The sequence below is a fragment of the Triticum aestivum genome, chromosome 1D (genome assembly GCF_018294505.1).
Source record: "Triticum aestivum cultivar Chinese Spring chromosome 1D, IWGSC CS RefSeq v2.1, whole genome shotgun sequence".
In the NCBI taxonomy this organism is placed as follows: domain Eukaryota; kingdom Viridiplantae; phylum Streptophyta; class Magnoliopsida; order Poales; family Poaceae; genus Triticum; species Triticum aestivum.
In genome coordinates this window covers 332261396-332269890 of record NC_057796.1, presented here as the reverse complement: position 1 = coordinate 332269890, position 8495 = coordinate 332261396, and positions in this window count along the sequence as shown.

Genomic DNA, 8495 nt, shown 5'->3' with positions numbered 1-8495 from the left:
GCTGGAGCAAGAAGACCAGAGGTTGAAGAAGCACTACCATCGTTGGATGGACATCGTACGATCACTGGAGCTAGAATTGTGCATATTGACTAAGTTGACAAAGCCCTCCGTCCCCGTCAACTTAGTAGTTGTGGCTGAGTAGAGGGATGGCTAGGCCAGCGATGGGAGTACGGTGGGGCGGTGAGGCCTGCGCGGCAGCACAACCAGCCGCAGGGAGGAGAGAGCAGGCAGTCCCGGCGGCGCTTGTTTGAGCGGCTGGAGCAGGAAGAGCAGAGATTGAAGAAGCACGACGGTCGGTTTCATGTGTTCTAAAAATGTACAACCCATTTCTCATTACTGATAGCCCATTTTCTCGGCCAGCCGAATGAAGCTCTCCTTGTCTGGAAAGATTTGCAGCCCAATAGGCCTGACAAAGCGACTTACTTGGCAAATCACAAAAAAACTGGGCTGTAGCCGTGGACTCAGCTTCGGCCATGGACCCAGCTGTCACCCTCTCCACGTACAGTACTCTTCCGAAGGAAGTCGGTCGTTGACCACATTGACCACGCCGCGCCAAGAGCACCAAGGCAGTGCACGATGGCGAGGCGTAAGAAGGGGACGACGCGGAGCCGGGGAAGACGCGGCAATGGATGCCCATGCGGAGAGGAGTACGAGGGTTCACTGGTTCGGCTGCGGTGTGAGGCTGCCATTGCCGCAGAATAACAGGGGGTGTGGGTGAGTAGAGGGATGCCCTGGCCAGTGGTGGGAGTGGTAGGGCGGTGAGGCCTCCGCGACATCACAGCCGGCCATGGGAGGCAGGAGCACGTGGCACGACCGGCGCTAGTTTGGGCGGCTGGAGCAAGAAGACCAGAGGTTGAAGAAGCACTACGGCCGTTGGATGGACATCGTATGGTCACTGGAGCTAGAATCGTTCATATTGACTAAGTTGACAAAGCACTCCGTCGCCGTCAACTTAGTAGGCCCACAAGTCAGCCACCCACCAAGGTGGGTCCCAACTAGCAGGAGAAGTATTCATTTTTTGTGCGTAATAAGGAGGCACTTCCGGTGGGAGCGAGCTGACAGCGGGGGGAACGTTTTTTTTGTGAAATATGGTGGCCCGTCCGGTGGGTCCCAGCAGTCAGGGGGAAACTGTTTTTTCGCGAAATACGGTGGCCCGTCCGGTGGGTCCCTGCTGTCAGGTGGAGGAATAATTATTTTCCGCGTAATAAGGAGGCACTTCCTTGCGGCTGCCGTGGACCCAGCTGTCAGCCTCTCCACGTACAGTACTCTTCCGATGGAAGTCGTTCCTTGACCACGTTGACCATGCCGCGCTGAGAGCACCAGGGTGGTGGACGAAGATGAGGCCTAGGAAGGGGATGACGTGGAGCCGGGGAATACGCGGCAATGGATGCCCACGCGTAGAAGAGTATGAGGGTTCACTGGTTCGCTGCGGTGTGAGGCTGCCGTCGCCGCAGAATAACAGGGGGTGTGGGTGAGTAGAGGGATGGCCTGGCCAGCGGTGGGAGTAGTAGGGGGCGGTGAGGCCTCCGCCGCATCGCAGCCGGCCACGGGAGGCAGGAGAATGAGGCACGGCCGGCACTGGTTTGGGCGCCTGTAGCAAGAAACCAGAGGTTGAAGAAGCACTACGGCCGTTGGATGGACATCGTACGGTCACTGGAGCTAGAATCATGCATATTGACTAAGTTGACAAAGCCCTCCGTTCCCGTCAACTTAGTAGGCCCACAAGTCAGCCTGCCACTATACTGGGTCCCAGCTAGCAGGGGGAGTATTCATTTTTTTGTGCGTAATAAGGAGGCACTTCCTTGCGTGCGAAGATATAGCTGGTGGGTCCAAGCTGTCAGCGGCGGTAACATTTTTTCGCGAAATACAGAGGCCCTTTCGGTGGGTCCCAGATGTCAGGTGGAGTTATCATTGTTTTGCACGTAATAAGGAGGCATTTCCTTGCGTGCGGCCGTGGACCCAGCTGTCAGCCTCTCCACGTACAGTCCACTTCAGATGCATGTCGGTCATTGACCACGTTGACCAGGCCGCGCCGAGAGCACCAGGGCGGTGGATGACGGCGAGGCCTAGGAAGGGAACGACATGGAGGCAGGGAAGACTCGGTAGTTGTTTCCCACGCGGAGGGTAGTACGACTGTACGAGGGTTTACTAGTTCGTCTGCCGTCGCCGGAGAATAACAGCAGCTGTGGCTGAGTAGAGGGATGGCTAGGCCAGCGATGGGAGTACGGTGGGGCGGTGAGGCCTGCGCGGCAGCACAGCCGGCCGCAGGGAGGAGAGAGTAGGCAGTCCCGCCGGCGTTTGTTTGAGCGGCTGGAGCAGGAAGAGCAGAGATTGAAGAAGCACAACGGCCGTTGGATGGACATCCAACAGTCACTGGTTGTGCGTCAACCTTTTTTTAGGAAAGCCTCAAATATGTGGAAAACATCATACATCCCCTCTGCCATTATTTCTAATAATTTATAGCCCATTTGCTAATTTATAGCATTACAACCCATATTGTGGCCACGGTTAAAAAATTATACGAAATTTTGCATATTTCGGTGCGGTCCGAACAGTTCTTAATCCCGAAATTTCGAGTCACATTCAAACTGATATTGAAAATAAATGTATATCAATATAACATCCAACAAATTGTTCACGCATAAAAATCAATGCAATTTAAAATCTCGAAATGAAAAAAAATTTGAAACTAATTGCCGGTTTGATGTGTTCTAAAAATGTACAACCCATTTCTAATAACTGATAGGCCATTTTCTCGGCCAGCCGAATGAAGCTCTCCTCGTCTTGAAAGATTTGCAGCCCAACAGGCCTGACAAAGCGACTTGGCAAATCACAAAACAAACTAGGATATGGCCGTGGACCCAGCTGCGGCCATGGACCCAGCTGTCACCCTCTCCACGTATAGTACTCTTCCGAAGGAAGTCGGTCGTTGACCACATTGACCATGCCGCGCCAAGAGCACCAAGGCAGTGCACGACGGCGAGGCTTAGGAAGGGGACGACGCGGAGCCGGGGAAGACGCGGCAATGGATGCCCACGCGGAGAGGAGTACGAGGGTTCACTGGTTCGGCTGCGGTGTGAGGCTGCCATCGCTGCAGAATAACAGGGGGTGTGGGTGAGTAGTGGGATGCCCTGGCCAGTGGTGGGAGTAGTAGGGGGCGGTAAGGCCTCCGCGGCATCACAGCCGGCCACGGGAGGCAGGAGCACGCGGCACGACCGGCGCTGGTTTGGGCGGCTGGAGCAAGAAGACCAGAGGTTGAAGAAGCCCTAGGGCCGTTGGATGGACATCGTACGGTCACTTGAGCTAGAATCGTTCATATTGACTAAGTTGACAAAGCACTCCGTCCCCATCAACTTAGTAGGCCCACAAGTCAGCCACCCACAAAGGTGTGTCCCAACTAGCAGGGGGAGTATTCATTTTTTGTGCGTAATAAGGAGGCACTTCCGATGGGAGCGAGCTGACAGCGGGGGGAACATTTTTTTCATGAAATACGGTGGCCCGTCCGGTGGGTCCCAGCAGTCAGGGGGGGAACGTTTTTTCGCCAAATACGGTGGCCCATCCGATGGGTCCCTGCTGTCAGGTGGAGGAATAATTATTTTCCACGTCATAAGGAGGCACTTCCTTGCGGCTGCCATGGACCCAGCTGTCAGCCTCTCCACGTACAGTACTCTTCCGATGGAAGTCATTTCTTGACCACGTTGACCAAGCCGCGCTGAGAGAACCAGGGTGGTGGACGACGGCGAGGCCTCGGAAGGGGACGACGCGGAGCCGGGGAAGACGGGGCAATGGATGCCCACGCGTAGAGGAGTATGAGGGTTCACTGGTTTGCTGCGGTGTGAGGCTGCCGTCGCCGCAGAATAACAGGGGGTGTGGGTGAGTAGAGGGATGGCCTGTCCAGCGGTGGGAGTAGTAGGGGCCGGTGAGGTCTCCGCCGCATCGCAGCCGGCCACGGGAGGCAGGAGCACGAGGCAGGACCGGCACTGGTTTGGGCGGCTGGAGCAAGAAGACCAGAGGTTGAAGAAGCACTACGGCCGTTGGATGGACATCGTACGGTCACTAGAGCTAGAATCATGCATATTGACTAAGCTGACAAAGCCCTCCGTCCCCGTCAACTTAGTAGGCCCACAAGTTAGCCACCCACCAAGGTGGGTCCCAACTAGCAGGGGGAGTATTCATTTTTTGTGCGTAATAAGGAGGCACTTCCGGTGGGAGCGAGCTGACAGCGGGGGGAACGTTTTTTTGTGAAATACGGTGGCCCATCCGGTGGGTCCCAGCAGTCAGGGGGGAAACGTTTTTTTGCCAAATACGGTGGCCCGTCCGATGGGTCCCTGCTGTCAGCTGTAGGAATAATTATTTTCCACGTAATAAGGAGGCACTTCCTTGCGGCTGCCGTGGACCCAGCTATCAGCCTCTCCACGTACAGTACTCTTCCGATGGAAGTCGTTCCTTGACCACGTTGACCACGCCGCGCTGAGAGCACCAGGGTGGTGGACGACGACGAGGCCTAGGAAGGGGACGATGCGGAGCCGGGGAAGACGCGCCAATGGATGCCCACGCGTAGAGGAGCATGAGGGTTCACTGGTTCGCTGCGGTGTGAGGCTGCCGTCGCCGTAGAATAACAGGAGGTGTGGGTGAGTAGAGGGATGGCCTGGCCAGCGGTGGGAGTAGTAGGGGGCGGTGAGGCCTCCGCCGCATCGCAGCCGGCCACGGGAGGCAGGAGCACGAGGCACGACCGGCACTGGTTTGGGCGCCTGGAGCAAGAAGACCAGAGGTTGAAGAAGCACTACGGCCGTTGGATGGACATCGTATGGTCACTATAGCTAGAATCGTGCATATTGACTAAGTTGACAAAGCCCTCCCTCCCCGTCAACTTAGTAGGCCCACAAGTCAGCCTGCCACTATACTGGGTCCCAGCTAGCAGGGGGGTATTCATTTTTTTTGTGCATAATAAGGAGGCACTTCCTTGCGTGCGAAGATATAGCTGGTGGGTCCAAGCTATCAGCGGCGGTAACATTTTTTTCGCGAAATACAGAGGCCCTTTCGGTGGGTCCCAGATGTCAGGTGGAGGAATCATTATTTTGCATGTAATAAGGAGGCATTTCCTTGCGTGCGGCCGTGGACCCAGCTGTCAGCCTCTCCACGTACAGTCCACTTCAGATGCATGTCGGTCGTTGACCACGTTGATCAGGCCGCGCCGAGAGCACCAGGGCGGTGGACGACGGCGAGGTCTAGGAAGGGAACGACACGGAGGCAGGGAAGACTCGGTAGTTGTTTCCCACGCGGAGGGTAGTACGACTGTACGAGGGTTTACTAGTTCGTCTGCCGTCGCCGGAGAATAACAGCAGGTGTGGCTGAGTATAGGGATGGCTAGGCCAGCGATGGGAGTACGGTGGGGCGGTGAGGACTGCGCGGCAGAACAGCTGGCCGTAGGGAGGAGAGAGTAGGCAGTCCCGCCGGCGCTTGTTTGAGCGGCTGGAGCAGGAAGAGCAGAGATTGAAGAAGCACGACGGCCGTTGGATGGACATCCAACAGTCACTGCTTGTGCGTCAACCTTTTTTTAGGAAAGCCTCAAATCTGTGGAGAACATCATACATTCCATCTGCCATTATTTCTAATAATTTATAGCCCATTTGCTAATTCTTAAGGTTTTTTCGATCCCATATTCTTTTTGTTAGCGTTACAACCCATATTGTGGCCACGGTTAAAAAATTATACGAAATTTTGCATATTTCGGTGCGGTCCGAACAGTTCTTAATCCCGAAATTTCGAGTCACATTCAAACTGATTTTAAAAATAAATGTATATCAATATAAAATCCAACAATTGTCCACGCATCAAAATCAATGCAATTTAAAATCTCGAAATAAAAAAAGAAATTTGAAACTAATTGCCGGTTTGATGTGTTCTAAAAATGTACAACCCATTTCTCATTACTGATAGGCCATTTTCTCGGCCAGCCGAATGAAGCTCTCCTCGTCTTGAAAGATTTGCAGCCCAACAGGCCTGACAAAGCGACTTACTTGGCAAATCACAAAAAAAATGGGCTGTGGCCGTGGACCCAGCTGTCACCCTCTCTACGTATAGTACTCTTCCGAAGGAAGTCGGTCGTTGACCACATTGACCACGCTGCGCCAAGAGCACCAAGGCAGTGCACGACAGCGAGGCGTAGGAAGGGGATGACGCGGAGTCGGGGAAGACGCGACAATGGATACCCACTCGGAGAGGAGTACGAGCGTTCACTGGTTCGGCTGCGGTGTGAGGCTGCCATCGCCGCAGAATAACAGGGGGTGTGGGTGAGTAGAGCGATGCCCTGGCCAGTGGTGGGAGTAGTAGGGGCGGTGAGGCCTCCGCGGCATCACAGCCGGCCACGGGAGGCAGGAGCACGCGGCACGACCGGCGCTAGTTTTGGCAGCTGGAGCAAGAAGACCAGAGGTTGAAGAAGCACTACGGCCGTTGGATGGACATCGTACGGTCACTGGAGCTAGAATCATTCATATTGACTAAGTTGACAAAGCACTCCGTCCCCGTCAACTTAGTAGGCCCACAAGTCAGCTACCCACCAAGGTGGGTCCCAACTAGCAGGGGGAGTATTCATTTTTTGTGCGTAATAAGGAGGCACTTCCGGTGGGAGCGAGCTGACAGCGGGGGGAACGTTTTTTTCATGAAATACGGTGGCCCGTCCGGTGGGTCCCAGCAGTCAAGGGGGAAACGTTTTTTCGCCAAATACGGTGGCCCGTCCGATGGGTCCCTACTGTCGGGTGGAGGAATAATTATTTTCCGCATAATAAGGAGGCATTTCCTTGCGGCTGCCGTGGACCCAGCTGTCAGCCTCTCCACGTACAGTACTCTTCCGATGGAAGTGTTTCCTTGACCACGTTGACCACGCCGCGCTGAGAGCACCAGGGTGGTGGACGACGGCGAGGCCTAGGAAGGGGACGATGCGGAGCTGGGGAAGACGCGGCAATGGATGCCCACGCGTAGAGGAGTATGAGGGTTCACTGGTTCGCTGCGGTGTGAGGCTGCCGTCGCCGCAGAATAACAGTGGGTGTGGGTGAGTAGAGGGATGGCCTGTCCAGCGGTGGGAGTAGTAGGGGGCGGTGAGGCCTCCGCCGCATCGCAGCCGGCCACGGGAGGCAGGAGCACGAGGCACGACCGGCACTGGTTTGGGCGCCTGGAGCAAGAAGACCAGAGGTTGAAGAAACACTACGGCCGTTGGATGGACATCGTATGGTCACTGTAGCTAGAATCGTGCATATTGACTAAGTTGACAAAGCCCTCCGTCCCCGTCAACTTAGTAGGCCCACAAGTCAGCCTGCCACTATACTGGGTCCCAGCTAGCAGGGGGAGTATTCATTTTTTTTGTGCATAATAAGGAGGCACTTCCTTGTGTGCGAAGATATAGCTGGTGGGTTCAAGCTGTCAGCGGCGGTAACATTTTTTTCGCGAAATACAGAGGCCATTTTGGTGGGTCCCAGATGTCAGGTGGAGGAATCATTATTTTGCATGTAATAAGGAGGCATTTCCTTGCGTGCGGCCGTGGACCCAGCTGTCAGCCTCTCCACGTACAGTCCACTTCAGATGCATGTCAATCGTTGACCACGTTGATCAGGCCGCGCCGAGAGCACCAGGGCAGTGGACGACGGCGAGGTCTAGGAAGGGAACGACACGAAGGCAGGGAAGAATCGGTAGTTGTTTCCCACACGGAGGGTAGTACGACTGTACGAGGGTTTACTAGTTCGTCTGCCGTCGCCGGAGAATAACAGCAGGTGTGGCTGAGTAGAGGGATGGCTAGGCCAGCGATGGGAGTACGGTGGGGCGGTGAGGCCTGCGCGGCAGAACAGCTGGCCGTAGGGAGGAGAGAGCAGGCAGTCCCGCCGGCGCTTGTTTGAGCGGCTGGAGCAGGAAGAGCAGAGATTGAAGAAGCACGACGGCCGTTGGATGGACATCCAACAGTCACTGCTTGTGCGTCAACCTTTTTTCAGGAAAGCCTCAAATCTGTGGAGAACGTCATACATCCCATCTGCCGTTATTTCTAATAATTTATAGCCCATTTGCTAATTCTTAAGGTTTTTTGGATCCCATATTCTTTTTGTTAGCATTACAACCCATATTGTGGCCACGGTTAAAAAATTATACGAAATTTTGCATATTTCGGTGCGGTCCGAACAGTTCTTAATCCCGCAATTTCGAGTCACATTCAAACTGATTTTTAAAATAAATGTATATCAATATAAAATCCAACAAATTGTCCACGCATAAAAATCAATGCAATTTAAAATCTCGAAATGAAAAAAAGAAATTTGAAACTAATTGCCGGTTTGATGTGTTCTAAAAATGTACAACCCATTTCTCATTACTGATAGGCCATTTTCTCGGCCAGCCGAATGAAGCTCTCCTCGTCTTGAAAGATTTGCAGCCCAACAGGCCTAACAGAGCGACTTACTTGGCAAATCACAAAAAAAAACTGGGCTGTGGCCGTGGACCCAGCTGTCACC